Source organism: Schistocerca nitens, chromosome 4 (genome assembly GCF_023898315.1).
Source record: "Schistocerca nitens isolate TAMUIC-IGC-003100 chromosome 4, iqSchNite1.1, whole genome shotgun sequence".
Classification (NCBI taxonomy): domain Eukaryota; kingdom Metazoa; phylum Arthropoda; class Insecta; order Orthoptera; family Acrididae; genus Schistocerca; species Schistocerca nitens.
Genome location: NC_064617.1, coordinates 974,206,175 through 974,222,241, shown reverse-complemented (window position 1 = coordinate 974,222,241; position 16,067 = coordinate 974,206,175). Strand labels below are relative to the sequence as shown.

The following is a 16,067-nucleotide window of genomic DNA, read 5'->3' as shown; positions in this document are numbered from 1 at the left end:
GTTCGAAACCCATGCTGATTCCTACAGAGTAGATTTCTAGTCTCCAGAAAAGTAATTATACTCGAACATAATACGTGTTCCAAAATTCTATAACTGATCGACGTTAGAGATATAGGTCTATGGTTCTGCACATCTGTTCGACATCCCTCCTTGAAAACGGGGATGACCTGTGCCCTTTCCCAATCCTTCGGATTTAGTGACAGGCTGCAGAATTGATGGTGTCAGTTCCCTCCAGCACTACTTCAGACATTAGTCGAGTCCATGCCACGTCGTGTTGCGGCACTTATGCGTGCTCGCGGGGGCCCTACTCGATATTAGGCAGGTGCAACAGTTACTTGGGCTCTCCAGTGTATAAGAAGCACTCCGTCTTCAGGCCACAAGTGGCCCATCGGGACCATCCGACCGCCGTGTCATCCTCAGTTGAGGATGCGGATAGGAAGGGCGTGTGGTCAGCACACGGCTCTCCCGGTCGTTAAGATGGTTTTCTTTGACCGGAGCCGCTACTATTCGGTCGAGTAGCTCCTCAATTGGCATCACGAGGCTGAGTGCACCCCGAAAAACGGCAACAGCGCATGGCGGACTGGAGGGTCACCCATCCAAGTGCCGGCCACGCCCGACAGCGCTTAACTTCGGTGATCTCACGGGAACCGGTGTATCCACTGCGGCAAGACCGTTGCCTCTCCAGTGTATAAGCACGCCAAAAATTTTCGAACTCGGTTTTCTGGGAAACGGTTGAGAATTGCGTCTTCCTGTTTATATAAGTTGAAGTCCTAGTCGTGCTGTACGCACGCTGTCGGTGTGAATCGAATCGGTGACGGGAAGGCTGTACGTGTGCGTAACGAAGTTGCACCCAGTGTCAGCTGCGAAGGTGCAACACACATGGAGCCACACGTACCTCATGTCAGTGTTCCCTGAGTCGCAGGCGTCACCACTTCTTTGGGTGAGCGACACCACCGGATGTGGATCCTGCAGACAGTCTGCTTACCTCAGCCATAGGCGCCGACTTTTGAAAATCTTGGGGTATGCTCATCATGTTACACTTTAAAATTCATAATTAACCCTTATACACTCCTGGAAATGGAAAAAAGAACACATTGACACCGGTGTGTCAGACCCGCCATACTTGCTCCGGACACTGCGAGAGGGCTGTACAAGCAATGATCACACGCACGGCACAGCGGACACACCAGGGACCGCGGTGTTGGCCGTCGAATGGCGCTAGCTGCGCAGCATTTGTGCACCGCCGCCGTCAGTGTCAGCCAGTTTGCCGTGGCATACGGAGCTCCATCGCAGTCTTTAACACTGGTAGCATGCCGCGACAGCGTGGACGTGAACCGTATGTGCAGTTGACGGACTTTGAGCGAGGGCGTATAGTGGGCACGCGGGAGGCCGGGTGGACGTACCGCCGAATTGCTCAACACGTGGGGCGTGAGGTCTCCACAGTACATCGATGTTGTCGCCAGTGGTCGGCGGAAGGTGCACGTGCCCGTCGACCTGGGACCGGACCGCAGCGACGCACGGATGCACGCCAAGACCGTAGGATCCTACGCAGTGCCGTAGGGGACCGCACCGCCACTTCCCAGCAAATTAGGGACACTGTTGCTCCTGGGGTATCGGCGAGGACCATTCGCAACCGTCTCCATGAAGCTGGGCTACGGTCCCGCACACCGTTAGGCCGTCTTCCGCTCACGCCCCAACATCGTGCAGCCCGCCTCCAGTGGTGTCGCGACAGGCGTGAATGGAGGGACGAATGGAGACGTGTCGTCTTCAGCGATGAGAGTCGCTTCTGCCTTGGTGCCAATGATGGTCGTATGCGTGTTTGGCGCCGTGCAGGTGAGCGCCACAATCAGGACTGCATACGACCGAGGCACACAGGGCCAACACCCGGCATCATGGTGTGGGGAGCGATCTCCTACACTGGCCGTACACCACTGGTGATCGTCGAGGGGACACTGAATAGTGCACGGTACATCCAAACCGTCATCGAACCCATCGTTCTACCATTCGTAGACCGGCAAGGGAACTTGCTGTTCCAACAGGACAATGCACGTCCGCATGTATCCCGTGCCACCCAACGTGCTCTAGAAGGTGTAAGTCAACTACCCTGGCCAGCAAGATCTCCGGATCTGTCCCCCATTGAGCATGTTTGGGACTGGAGGAAGCGTCGTCTCACGCGGTCTGTACGTCCAGCACGAACGCTGGTCCAACTGAGGCGCCAGGTGGAAATGGCATGGCAAGCCGTTCCACAGGACTACATCCAGCATCTCTACGATCGTCTCCATGGGAGAATAGCAGCCTGCATTGCTGCGAAAGGTGGATATACACTGTACTAGTGCCGACATTGTGCATGCTCTGTTGCCTGTGTCTATGTGCCTGTGGTTCTGTCAGTGTGATCGTGTGATGTATCTGACCCCAGGAATGTGTCAATAAAGTTTCCCCTTCCTGGGACAATGAATTCACGGTGTTCTTATTTCAATTTCCAGGAGTGTATGATTATAGTAAAAAAGTAACTTAAAATACATGATCACTCACCTAAATAGGGCTCTGCTGTTAGTTTTCAGTCTTCGAAGTGCAGAAAACAAACGTTCTGCAAAACACGTGGCTACAGGTATCCTTAAAAGAAGTCGCAAAATTTTTCATATTCTAGTATAATGTTCTTCAGACCTACATACTTGTCATCCTCTGTCCTACTCCAGTATTGCACTACACCTTCAACGCTATCTAGTGTAACAGTATGCTGTCTTACCCACATCCAACAAAATACCTGCATGAAGAGTCAGTCTTACGCAGTTGAAATAGTCACCGTAAAAAGAAGTAACGTTATCTACGATCTTCTAACAAAAACTGTTCTGTTTGTACAAGATGTGACACTGTTTCTTTGTTTCGGGTGGAAATCTGCTTTTAAAGCTGCTTATCGATTGTTCCAGTTCCTTAAAAAATAAAGTTCCTCCATTTTCTTGAATACCTGATTAATTATGCTTGTTACCAACTCCTTTGGAGAAAAGAGAACCCCCTGGATGAATATCAAGAGCTCAGATGGAAACCCAGTTCTAAGCAAAGAAGGGAAAGCAGAAAGGTGGAAGGAGTTTATAAAGGGTCTATACAATGGCGATGTACTTGAGGACAATATTGTGGAAATGGAAGAGGATGTAGATGAAGATGAAATGGGAGATACGATACTGCGTGAAGAGTTTGACAGAGCACTGAAAGACCTGAGTCGAAAAAAGCCCCCGGGAGTAGACAACATTCCATTAGAACTACTGACGGCCTTGGGAGACCCAGTCCTGACAAAACTCTACCATCCGGTGAGCAAGATGTATGAGACAGGCGAAATTCCATCAGACTTCAAGAAGAATATAGTAATTCCAATCCCAAAGAAAGCAGGTGTTGACAGATGTGAAAATTACCGAACTATCAGCTTAATAAGCCACGTCTGCAAAATACTAACACGAATTCTTTACAGACGAATGGAAAAACTGGTAGAACTCGATGTCGGGGAAGATCAGTTTGGATTCCGTAGAAATGTTGGAACACGTGAGGCAATACTAACCTTACGACTTATCTTAGAAGAAAGATTAAGAAAAGGCAAACCTACGTTTCTAGCATTTGTAGACTTAGAGAAAGCTTTTGACAATGTTGACTGGAATAATCTCTTTCAAATTCTGAAGGTGGCACAGGTAAAATACAGGGAGCGAAAGGCTATTTACAATTTGTACAGAAACCAGATGGCAGTTATAAGAGTCGAGGGGCATGAAAGGGAAGCAGTGGTTGGGAAAGGAGTGAGACAGGGTTGTAGCCTCTCCCCGATGTTATTCAATCTGTATATTGAGCAAGCAGTAAAGGAAACAAAAGAAAAATTCGGAGTAGGTATTAAAATCCATGGAGAAGAAATAAAAACTTTACGGTTCGCCGATGACATTGTAATTATTTCAGAGACAGCAAAGGACTTGGAAGAGCAGCTGAACGGAATGGACAGTGGCTTGAAAGGAGGATATAAGATGAACATCAACGAAAGCAAAACGAGGATAATGGAATGTAGTCGAATGAAGTCGGGTGATGCTGAGGGAATTAGATTAGGAAATGAGACACTTAAAGTAGTAAAGGAGTTTTGCTATTTGGGGAACAAAATAACTGATGATGGTCGAAGTAGAGAGGATATAAAATGTATACTGGCAATGGCAAGGAAAGCATTTCTGAAGAAGAGAAATTTGTTAACATCGAGTATTGATTTAAGTGTCAGGAAGTCTTTTCTGAACGTATTTGTATGGAGTGTAGCCATGTATGGAAGTGAAACGTGGACGATAAAGAGTTTAGACACAAAGAGAATAGAAGCTTTCGAAATGTGGTGCTACAGAAGAATGCTGAAGATTAGATGGGTAGATCACATAACTAATGAGGAGGTATTCAATAGGATCGGGGAGAAGAGAAATTTGTGGCACATTTTGACTAGGAGAAGGGACCGGTTGGTAGGACATGTTCTGAGGCATCAAGGGATCACCAATGTAGTACTGGAGGGCAGCGCAGAGTTAAAAATTGTAGAGGGAGACCAAGAGATGAATACACTAAGCAGATTCAGAAGGATGTAGGTTGCAGTGGGTACTGGGAGATGAAGAGGCTTGCACAGGATAGAGTAGCATGGAGAGCTGCATCAAACCAGTAACTGGACTGAAGACTACAACTACAACAACCAACTCCTAATTTTAATGGCAGTTTTCTAGGTCTTAAAACATGGGAGACTTAATTGCAATGCATCACACTTTTCTTTAGCATGTTCCCAAAGTGATAAAATGTATCACTATTTCTGGCTCCCTCCGCTGAAGGCAAAGCAGCATCTACAGAATTACGAGCACGGCGGAAATTCAGTAAAACTTTTGGAAGTACTGCATTAAGTTTGTCTGTTCTTTGGAATAAAAAATTAGCATCTTGATCCGAAACAGAGTTTCAGATTCTTGCAGACGTTTCAGAAATACTTTAGCTTATACACCTGCATCACTTCTTTCATCGTGCTTATCATTAAGAAATTGCAAAAGAACTTCATAATTATTATCCATGCACAACTGTGACACAACATGGATGCACCATCTCGTTGGACAGAACGGTCTTAAACCTTAATCTGCTTCAATGTCATGAGAATCTGAAAGCAATTGTTTAAAATTTCCGAATTTTCCTAGCCGCGTGGGTGAACCACGAATAATGACAATTGTTCACAGAAACAGAATATCCTACTAATACATCCCTCACAGATTTAAGGGGAGGTTTACTATGTTTTGGTTCAAATAGTAGATTTTTTAAAAATTGCATTTTTGGGTCCATAAAAGTGTTTAGAATGCACCTCTGAAATGGTTTTTCCGAATACGGAACGGAAATGTTGTTATTCGCGATTGAACAAAAAAATGCACCTGCCTGAAATCGGCCTCTTTCACGCACCAGTTTTTGATGTGTCGGCAGCTGGGCCAACACCTTGTAAATAGAGGTGGCTTAAAGGGCACGCGAGACTAACGCAGACGGGCGTGAAGTACTGGAACAGGATACGTAATTAATGCTATGAAGAAAAGAACGGAGCTTCTCATATACTTATCTTTAATAACTCATTGTGGTACATCGCACAAAGGAGATTTTGATTACAATCACTGTAAGGCTATTCTGTTTCTCGGCTAATGAGAGAGAAAGGCTTCGTACGTCTAGTCGCTAGCTCTGTCGGCCGTACAACTGGGGTGAGTTCGAGTCAGTCTCTCGAGACCTGCCTTGTGGTGGCGCTAGGTTTGCGATCACACAGTGGCGACACGCGGGTCCGACATGTACTACAGGACCGCGGTCGATTTAAGCTACCACCTAGGACGTGTGGTGTCTGGCTGTGACACCACAGTTTTTTTTCTTTCGGCCGAGTTATTGTACCGGTGCTTGGGAGGACACACACAAAATTCAAATGAAAGTTTGAACGGGTGTGTTTGGAAGTTTGCCCCCAATTATTTGCATTCTTGTGCGAAGACTGTGGAGATTGCGACTTTCCTGGCAGTGACCAGCTTTAACGAAGGGTATTCAGCAATTCTGAAAACCATGACAACGATGGTCGTCACCTTGGGACTATTCGTCGTAGTTCGCCAAGCATTCGGACGACCACCGGATTCAAGCGGCCGAAAACCGCTTGTCACCGGCCGTACGAGCGGCTCTGGAGCAGCGCAGGATGGCCCAGATCGAGCAGAACGCCCTCTATGAGGAAGAGGAAGGACTAGTTTATGGACCAAGAATAGCAGATTGACCATAAGTTGCATAATATTGCATTTATATGTAGTCAAAACTACAAACGCGTTTTTCCCGAAATGACTTTTTTATCGCGCGGTATGGTAACTTCAAATCTACTGAACCGATTGACATCATTCTTTGTTTCCGACGAAGCTAACTAAATTGTCTAGGAGTTGTACCACTTTTATTCCGATCCATCAAATTTAAATATTTTTAATTGGCCGACGAATTCGAAAAATCTATGAAAAAACCCCTATTTTTTTAATGGCTGCCATGTTGTTTCCTATGGTCCAAATAATTTAAGCGAGGTACAACACCTAAAGAATCTTATATAATTCGCTAACGTCAACTCAATTTTGATTTGAGACGAGCCGGCTCACCTGTGACATACCGCGCGTGCAGGTCTACATCGAAATTTTGTTTCGTTCCGACAGCACTTCCGCCTTTGCTCTTCGACATTTCCGGTCGAAAAAATTCCAGTTTGTAGAGGAAATATCAATAAACATTTTGGCCAAATTTGACATTGATATCTATAACACATCCCGAGAAAAAATTTTCAAAGAACTTGGTTTTTTCGGGCCAAAGGCAGTAAACCTCCCCTTAAACAGGGTATCTGACTTAGTTAACGGGAGCCCATAAAAACCACAAAAGAACTAATAAGCAGCAAAATTTTCGTCAAGAGTACGAAAAGAGACAGACATCTAGTCTTTAACTGATAAATCGAATGTCTCGTCAACATGAACGCATATAAATCATATTCTTTTATTTGTTGAATAACAGTTTTCTTAAGAGACATGCTTATGAGTATTACAAATTCATTAATTATGTCATAAGACATGCACCTGCAACGAGTCTGATTAAGCCATGGTTTCAGTTCGGGTACATCCTCGGAATGTAATTTCAGATGACTGACTGCGCAGCGATAGATCTATTTCCATGCATATGCCATAGCTCTTTGCCGCCGATTAACGTCTCTGGCGCCTTGTGTATCTGTGGCCGCATGCGCAGTGGTTGGGTCCACGTGTTTAAAAGGACGGAGCAAGTGCTGGAGCGACCGTCACCTCGGCTCACTCTGAAGATGGCTGGACGGTGTTCGGCCGAAATATTAGAAGAGGAAAAGGTCGAAATTATGCGGTTGCACGCATGAAATTTTAGGAATTAGTTTTTTTATTTATTGCTCTAGTCACCTGGGGTAATGGCGATCAGACGGGTGTTAGTCTGTAGGGTGACGATGGCTGCCGTTTGCACAACTTTGAGCCAGTATTGACACTGTAGGATGGCACTTCGGACCGCGCGGGAAGGCTGGGTGAGGAGGGGGGAGGGGAGGGTAAAGTGACCACTCAAACATAATTAGAATTATATATTAACACGATTAATACGTTCAGCTGCTGACGGGCGTTGATATACACTCCTGGAAATTGAAATAAGAACACCGTGAATTCATTGTCCCAGGAAGGGGAAACTTTATTGACACATTCCTGGGGTCAGATACATCACATGATCACACTGACAGAACCACAGGCACATAGACGCAGGCAACAGAGCATGCACAATGTCGGCACTAGTACAGTGTATATCCACCTTTCGCAGCAATGCAGGCTGCTATTCTCCCATGGAGACGATCGTAGAGATGCTGGATGTAGTCCTGTGGAACGGCTTGCCATGCCATTTCCACCTGGCGCCTCAGTTGGACCAGCGTTCGTGCTGGACGTGCAGACCGCGTGAGACGACGCTTCATCCAGTCCCAAAGATGCTCAATGGGGGACAGATCCGGAGATCTTGCTGGCCAGGGTAGTTGACTTACACCTTCTAGAGCACGTTGGGTGGCACGGGATACATGCGGACGTGCATTGTCCTGTTGGAACAGCAAGTTCCCTTGCCGGTCTAGGAATGGTAGAACGATGGGTTCGATGACGGTTTGGATGTACCGTGCACTATTCAGTGTCCCCTCGACGATCACCAGTGGTGTACGGCCAGTGTAGGAGATCGCTCCCCACACCATGATGCCGGGTGTTGGCCCTGTGTGCCTCGGTCGTATGCAGTCCTGATTGTGGCGCTCACCTGCACGGCGCCAAACACGCATACGACCATCATTGGCACCAAGGCAGAAGTGACTCTCATCGCTGAAGACGACACGTCTCCATTCGTCCCTCCATTCACGCCTGTCGCGACACCACTGGAGGCGGGCTGCACGATGTTGGGGCGTGAGCGGAAGACGGCCTAACGGTGTGCGGGACCGTATCCCTGCTTCATGGAGACGGTTGCGAATGGTCCTCGCCGATACCCCAGGAGCAACAGTGTCCCTAATTTGCTGGGAAGTGGCGGTGCGGTCCCCTACGGCACTGCGTCAGGTCTTGGCGTGCATCCGTGCGTCGCTGCGGTCCGGTCCCAGGTCGACGGGCACGTGCACCTTCCGCCGACCACTGGCGACAACATCGATGTACTGTGGAGACCTCACGCCCCACGTGTTGAGCAATTCGGCGGTACGTCCACCCAGCCTCCCGCATGCCCACTATACGCTCTCGCTCAAAGTCCGTCAACTGCACATACGGTTCACGTCCACGCTGTCGCGCCATGCTACCAGTGTTAAAGACTGCGATGGAGGTCCGTATGCCACGGCAAACTGGCTGACACTGACGGCGGCGGTGCACAAATGCTGCGCAGCTAGCGCCATTCGACGGCCAACACCGCGGTTCCTGGTGTGTCCGCTGTGCCGTGCGTGTGATCATTGCTTGTACAGCCCTCTCGCAGTGTCCGGAGCAAGCATGGTGGGTCTGACACACCGGTGTCAATGTGTTCTTTTTTCCATTTCCAGGAGTGTATTAATACGATTAATACGTTCAGCTGCTGACGGGCGTTGATATATATCAACGGGGACAGGTGAAAATGTGTGCCCCGACCGGGACTCGAACCCGGGATTTCCTGCTTATATGGCAGACGCTCTATCCACCTTTTTTGTTGTTGTCGATTTTATTTGTTCTATACTGTTCGTTGAATTTGTTCATGGCGGACGTCCGATGACACGCGTTCAGGTTGTTCGTTGATCCGTTCACTCAGTTTTTTTTTATTACAGAGGGTAGCTAAACCCTCTGATCGAACACGCTCGGCTACCAGGTCGGCGTCCATCTGAGCCACCGAGGGCACAGAGGACAGTGCGACTGCAGGGAGTATCTCGCGCACGCCTCCCGCGAGACCCACATTCTCACCTTGTATGTCCACACACTACATTCATAGTGTCCCTACCCAACACACTCATTACTCGTGGGAGGCATTCTTACCAAGTCCCGAAAGAGAACTCAAAGTACTCAAAGATAAATTCCATTTTCAGCATTAGCAACACTTCCAATCTACATGTTGTAAGGTAACACATCAAATATTTTTGAGTGAAAACAAAGGTAATAAACTGGAGCTACATGCATTTTTCTGAAGGCTTGCGTAGTGCCCAGTTTCCCGTACCTAAGCAGGCACTGTGGCCAGCGCCATTGCAACAGGATCCCATGTGTGTTTTTCCGATTTCTGGCCACATTTTCTAGGCATCCTGACGCCCCAGTATCTGGAAGAATACCAAGCGTTGCAACAGATCTTTTACAATCGGCCACATGCATTAGGTCAAATATAATAGAACAGAGACGGCTTCAAATAATATAACTGCGGATGACAGCTTTGTGTATTAAAGGGTTTAGAAGTCAGATTTGTCTGTTGTATTATACGTGTTTTTTGGAAGTAACTCTTATTGGGGTGAACCCTTTGGCCCCTTTTGCCAATCAGACGCCATTTTGACATTAGGCTGCGGTTTCAGTGGCAATAGATTTCGGATAACAATCGCTGAAATTCAAATCAGTTTATTTTCTTCGGTAAATTCGACCGACGTTCTCACATACGAAATGTAGACTGTGAGAAATTGAGAACATTAATCCTAGAAAGAGGATAAAAATATCACAATCGGGATATGGTTCGGAATCTATGGACTGAAATTGCAGCTGTACTGGAAACAACATGTAGGCAAAATCTTTAACGGCAAATTTCCCAAGTGAGGAGAATGGTTTACATTATGCTGAAAGTTACTGTAGTGGTTCATTTTTGAGTTGTGTTCGGCGTACATTATGTGTCTACAAATTGTTATTGTTACATACTGGCGTTTTTTTGCCAGTAGAATTGTTATTCTGCTACATGAAGTGGTTTGCAAATGTGGTGTATGTGTTCCCACTTCTCAGTGCTTTAGGTGTTATAGTATCTTATTTTAAACATTGTTTTCCTTTTACACATATACCAAATGACAGTCATTGAAGGTTAATTGACATATAAGTACAACTTCAAATAAATTCAGCAAAAAATAGTGTTTGTAATCTTTTTCTCAGGGTCACCACTAACCATCTCGGGTATGTAAAGCCCAGTACTTATACATGAAATACTTTCGGGTAACGAAAGCTAATTTAGAGTAGTTATAGCGGTATGATTCGAGCTCTATTAAAAAAACCGATACTCAAAGATGCCGCTCTGGCTCAGGTAAGTCTAGAAGTGACACTTCCGACATCCGACCTCTGGCTACTGCATCTTTCCAATATTTAGGCCCCCTACTACGTTCTGTAAAGTACAATTTCAAAGTTCTTGTGTGATATGTTGGATGCTACTTACGATGCCATAAAGACTAATTTAATAGCTACTATCTTCACTCTTACAACCCAAATACTAAGCAATCGTAAATTTGTTATATACCTAAATTTGGGTCTATATTTTTGCTAATGAACTAAAAGACGCTTTTATGTAGCTGATTTTCTTTATTAAACGCTACGCTCCATCTGAAACCATACTCCTACCAGAATCCTTGATACTTCCTTTCTCAAATCCACTGGTCAAGTGTTTAAAGAGAATTGAAGTTTTCGGCACTACAATCTGATTGTCTGAATGTGCTATTCATTTAATCGTATGGTGATTTTATATAATATACAGTTGATATAAGGCAAATGATTTTATACAACATACATATGATATAAGACAAGATTAAACCTTGAAGTCCGTGTTTTTCAACCAGTTAATTAAGCTGGGTGTGAGAGTGAACAAGTCATTGGGAATTCCAGGGTATGAATGATGTGGACAGCGATGGACTAAACGTTCAGTTGTCTGCTCTTCTTGATTACATTCACACATTCGTGAACTGATCCAGCCCCATTTGTACCTGAAGTACCTACAACAACCATGTCCAGTCCTTAACCTGTTGAGGCGGTACCAAAGTTTCCTCGGTAGGTGAAAACCTTTTGGCTTCTTTGTGGGATCAAGGTGATGGGCTCTTGTTCTCAATGTTTTTGTTGACCATTCATGCTTCCAGCTTTCATTTAGACCAAAACCATCCGCGATGAGTTGTCCTGCAGTTACACTGGCTGGTCTTCCTGATCGCAATCGTTGCTGTGGCGGATGACAGAATTGCTGGTGCAGTGGCAGAGGGGGTGATGCAGAGATTTTCTTGGCATCCCTCAGTAGAGCTTGTTTCCGCCTTAAGTGAGGTGGAGGGGTGTGACTCAGTACAGGTAACCAGTGGCATGGGGTTGATTTGATGGAACCAGTAATGCAGCGTGTAACGCCGGAAATGCATATCCTGCTGGCCGAAGTGGCCGTGCGGTTAAAGGCGCTGCAGTCTGGAACCGCAAGACCGCTACGGTCGCAGGTTCGAATCCTGCCTCGGGCATGGATGTTTGTGATGTCCTTAGGTTGGTTAGGTTTAAGTAGTTCTAAGTTCTAGGGGACTAATGACCTCAGCAGTTAAGTCCCATAGTGCTCAGAGCCATTTGAACCATTTTGAAATGCATGTCCTCCTATTTCCATCTGTTGCACTGCAATTTTTTTTCCTTATTTTGTTACCTGAAGATATAACATTTCTGTGTTTTTGTATATTGTAATTGTTTTACTATTTGTATATATTTATGCATTTATGTCGATTTATAATTGGTTTGTTTTGTGAATATTATTTGTATTTATAAGCTGGGTCTGGCCTAGGGAAAACTATGCTATCGAACGAATACATCGATAGGTCGTGTGGAGAACAAAAGTGTTTAGGATCTTTGGTAGTGTTAACTCTGTCGCGTGGAGCGCGGGCAGAGAGAGAGTCTGGCTGGGGTGGTGCAGTGGAGCAGGTGTGTTGTGTGAAGCTCCCGCGAGTTGCCGCGCTTTCGGGGTTTGGCAGCATGTAATTGCGCTCGACTTGCGATGATAGTTTCTGACATGGTGTCGCGGACGGGAAGCATTAGCTGGCGCACATCAAGAGCCCGTTTCGTCTGGTGACCGTGTCGAGAAGAAGGCGCGCCAACATCCAGCTTCTGCAACAGCGACGGCCGACAATGAGTGACTGTCGCCACCTCCTCGATCGACGGCTTCAAACCTTCAATCAACCAACAAGGAAGACTGGAAGCACGTAAAGTTTTAGAACTGTATGGCAGACCTCAGCTTTTCAATCTTTTAAAACTGTTCAAATCACAAAATTACAGCAACGTAGCATGAACCTTTGTTGCTCATTGTCCCAATTGCATTACCAAGCAGGGTCCCTTCCTTTTCCGGAATGAACCCGAGTGTCTTTGAAATTCAAACGCCAGCATTAAAGCAATATTATTCTATTTCACTGCTTTAATTTCAAAGTTCAGCTAAAGTATTCATAGCTGGCTACAATATTTAGATTACACAAGCACAAATTATGAGTGCGAGTTTTGTTACCATTTTAGCTTACCTGTGACTACAGCTCAGCTTGGTACATACTAAATTTTACTATTGTTAACTGTTCAGAATCATTTAATTCAAGTTCAAAGTTAAATATCTTATTTCTAAATTGCGTAGATTCAAGTAGCTTTTGAAATGATTGTTGAGGTAGTCCAAGACTAACCGGATTTTACTCAATTTCAATGTGCTTCAGAAAGAAAGCTCACTATTAACTTCAGTCACTAAATTAACTTTCGATTTTCCGGTTTTATTAATTCTTTTGCTAAATTAAGTCAGAGTGTAGTGAAATTTATTACTTCTCACAAACTTTCAGTTTTTCACACTACATGTGTCAACCTTCAGTTGCCACGCTTCTAATGCTAATTATATGTGTAATAACCTTTCTTTTTCAGTTACTATAGTAATTTTCCTTAGTACTGGCGACCGTAATTTCCCCCAAATCTCAAATATCTAATTACCGCTAGTTAATTGTTAACGTAACGGCTGGCGACCGTAATTTCCCCCAAATCTCAAATATCTAATTACCGCTAGTTAATTGTTAACGTAACGGCCGCACATTTACTTTCTTTATTAACTTAACCCCTTTTCAAAATTAATTTCCACCAGTTTCATTTGCATTTTTCCCTTCATTTAGATGTAACCCTTTCCTCCCTCTTTACCGACAGATTAACTTCAGTGACGATTGCTTTTCGCAAATTTCCATTAGGTACACGCGGTTTAATTTTTCACTGTCATTAAGGTCGATAAGTGAGGGGGAGGTTACAAGCGCATTGTGTCGTTAAGTTTTGTGTCTACCTTCTTCACATGTACACTTTCCGACCATCCAGGTGCACAGTTTTCGGCAGCATAGTACACCAGACTGATGCCAGTCAAACGCAGGCAGCCAGCAGAGGTTCCACAGGTGGTACCACTGAGCTTATGTGGTATGTTATTCCTTGCAGCAACTTTACGAGAAAGCTTGGTGATGTGCTCTTTGTAACTCAGGGTTCTATCTAGAGTGATTCCGAGATATTTTGGGATAGCATTGTACCTCAACGTTTGTCCATTGAGCAGAACTCTTGGTTTGTAGTTCGCAGCACGATTCGCTAGATGGAAACAAGAGACTTGAGTTTTTGATGTGCTTGGGATCAATCTCCAGGTCTTAAAGAAAGTTGACATCTTCTCCAGATCCTCCGTAAGAATTCGTTCACCCTCTTCCGGAGGATCTGGAGAAGATGTCAACTTTCTTTAAGACCTCTGAATGTGCTGCTAGTATTGCGTTAATTTTCACCATTTTTAGAATCAAGTGAGCTGCTGTGAAACCACAAATATGCCTTCCACTAATTAAATAATGTGTGTTTACTCACACACAAATTTTATCCATGCGTCATACAGTAGAAACATTGTCTACTTGCACCACATATTGTTTGTCGACGATAAGTTGACGATTGGCGTGGTGTGTGTCTGGAACTGCCCTGCCCCGCATTAAGACTGCCGAGTGGTGATGAGCGGGGAGGGGGGAGGGGGGGGGGCAGCATCGGCAGCCTGCAACAGTGTTGGCACGACTGTCCCCTTAACACGAAGTCGGAGGCGACTTGCCGATATACTGTGTGCTTAAATGACACTGCCGTCGGATCGGAAATCACCTAATTTGTCGACATATTCATGCTTGACAGTTTTACCTACAATTTATGTATAGAAAACAATGAAAAATAAAAGCAGATAAATGTACAACTTACGACTCTATTAACTGGAAGTAAAAAACTAATATTATTAATCTGTTTGCACATTGCATTTACGCTACTGGCCATTAAAATTGCTACACCAAGAAGAAATGCAGATGATAAACGGGTATTCATTGGACAAATATATTATACTAGAACTGACATGTGATGACACTTTCACGCAATTTGGGTGCATTGATCCCGAAATCAGTACCCAGAACAACCACCTCTGGCCGTAATAACGGCCTTGATAGGCCTGGGCATTGAGTCAAACAGAGCTTGGATGGCGTGTACAGGTACAGCTGCCCATGCAGCTTCAACGCGATACCACAGTTCATCAAGAGTAGTGACTGGCGTATTGTGACGAGCCAGTTGCTCGGCCACCATTGACCAGACGTTTTCAATTGGTGAGAGATCTCGAGAATGTGCTGGCCAGGGCAGCAGTCGAACATTTTCTGTATCCAGAAAGGCCCGTACAGGACCTGCAACATGCGGTCGTGCATTACCCTGCTGAAAAGTAGGGTTTCGCAGGGATCGAATGAAGGGTACAGCCACGGGTCGCAACACATCTGAAATGTAACGTCCACTGTTCAAAGTGCCGTCAATGCGCACAAGAGGTGACCGAGACGTGTAACCAATGGCACCCCATACCATCACGCCGGGTGATACGCCAGTATGGCGATGACGAATATACGTTTCCAATGTGCGTTCACCACGATGTCGCCAAACACGGATGCGACCATCGTTGAGTAAACCATCGCAGGCACTCATGTCTGTGATGCAGCGTCAAGGGTAACCACAGCCATTGTCTCCGAGCTGCTAGTCCATGCTGCGAACTGTTCGTGCAGATGGTTGTTGCCTTGCAAACGTCCCCATCTGTTGACTCAGGGACCGAGACGTGGCTGCACGATCCGTTACAGCCATGCGGATAAGATGCACGTCATCTCGACTGCTAGTGATACGAGGCCATTGGGATCCAGCACGGCGTTCCGTATTACCCTCCTGAACCCACCGATTCCATATTCTGCTAACAGTCATTGGATCTCGACCAACGCGAGCAGCAATGTCGCGAAACGATAAACCGCAATCGCGATAGGCTACAATCCGACCTTTATCAAAGTCGGAAACGAGATGGTACGCATTGCTCCTCCTTACACGAAGCATCACAACAACGTTTCACCAGGCAACGCCGGTCAACTGCTGTTTGTGTATGAGAAATCGGTTAGAAACTTTCTTCATTGTCAGCACGTTGTAGGTGTCGCCACCGGCGCCAACCTTGTGTGAATGCTCTGAAAAAAAAAATGTGTGTGAAATCTTACGGGACTTAACTGCTAAGGTCATCAGTCCCTAAGCTTACACACTACTTAACCTAAATTATCCTAAGGACAAACACACACACCCATGCCCGAGGGAGGA

General features: G+C 45.6%; 1 pseudogene; it reads right to left on the bottom strand.

The window, feature by feature from the left end:
- Positions 1–560: 560 nt before the first annotated feature.
- On the bottom strand, positions 561–678 carry LOC126253864 (5S ribosomal RNA; annotated as a pseudogene).
- Positions 679–16,067: the final 15,389 nt, after the last annotated feature.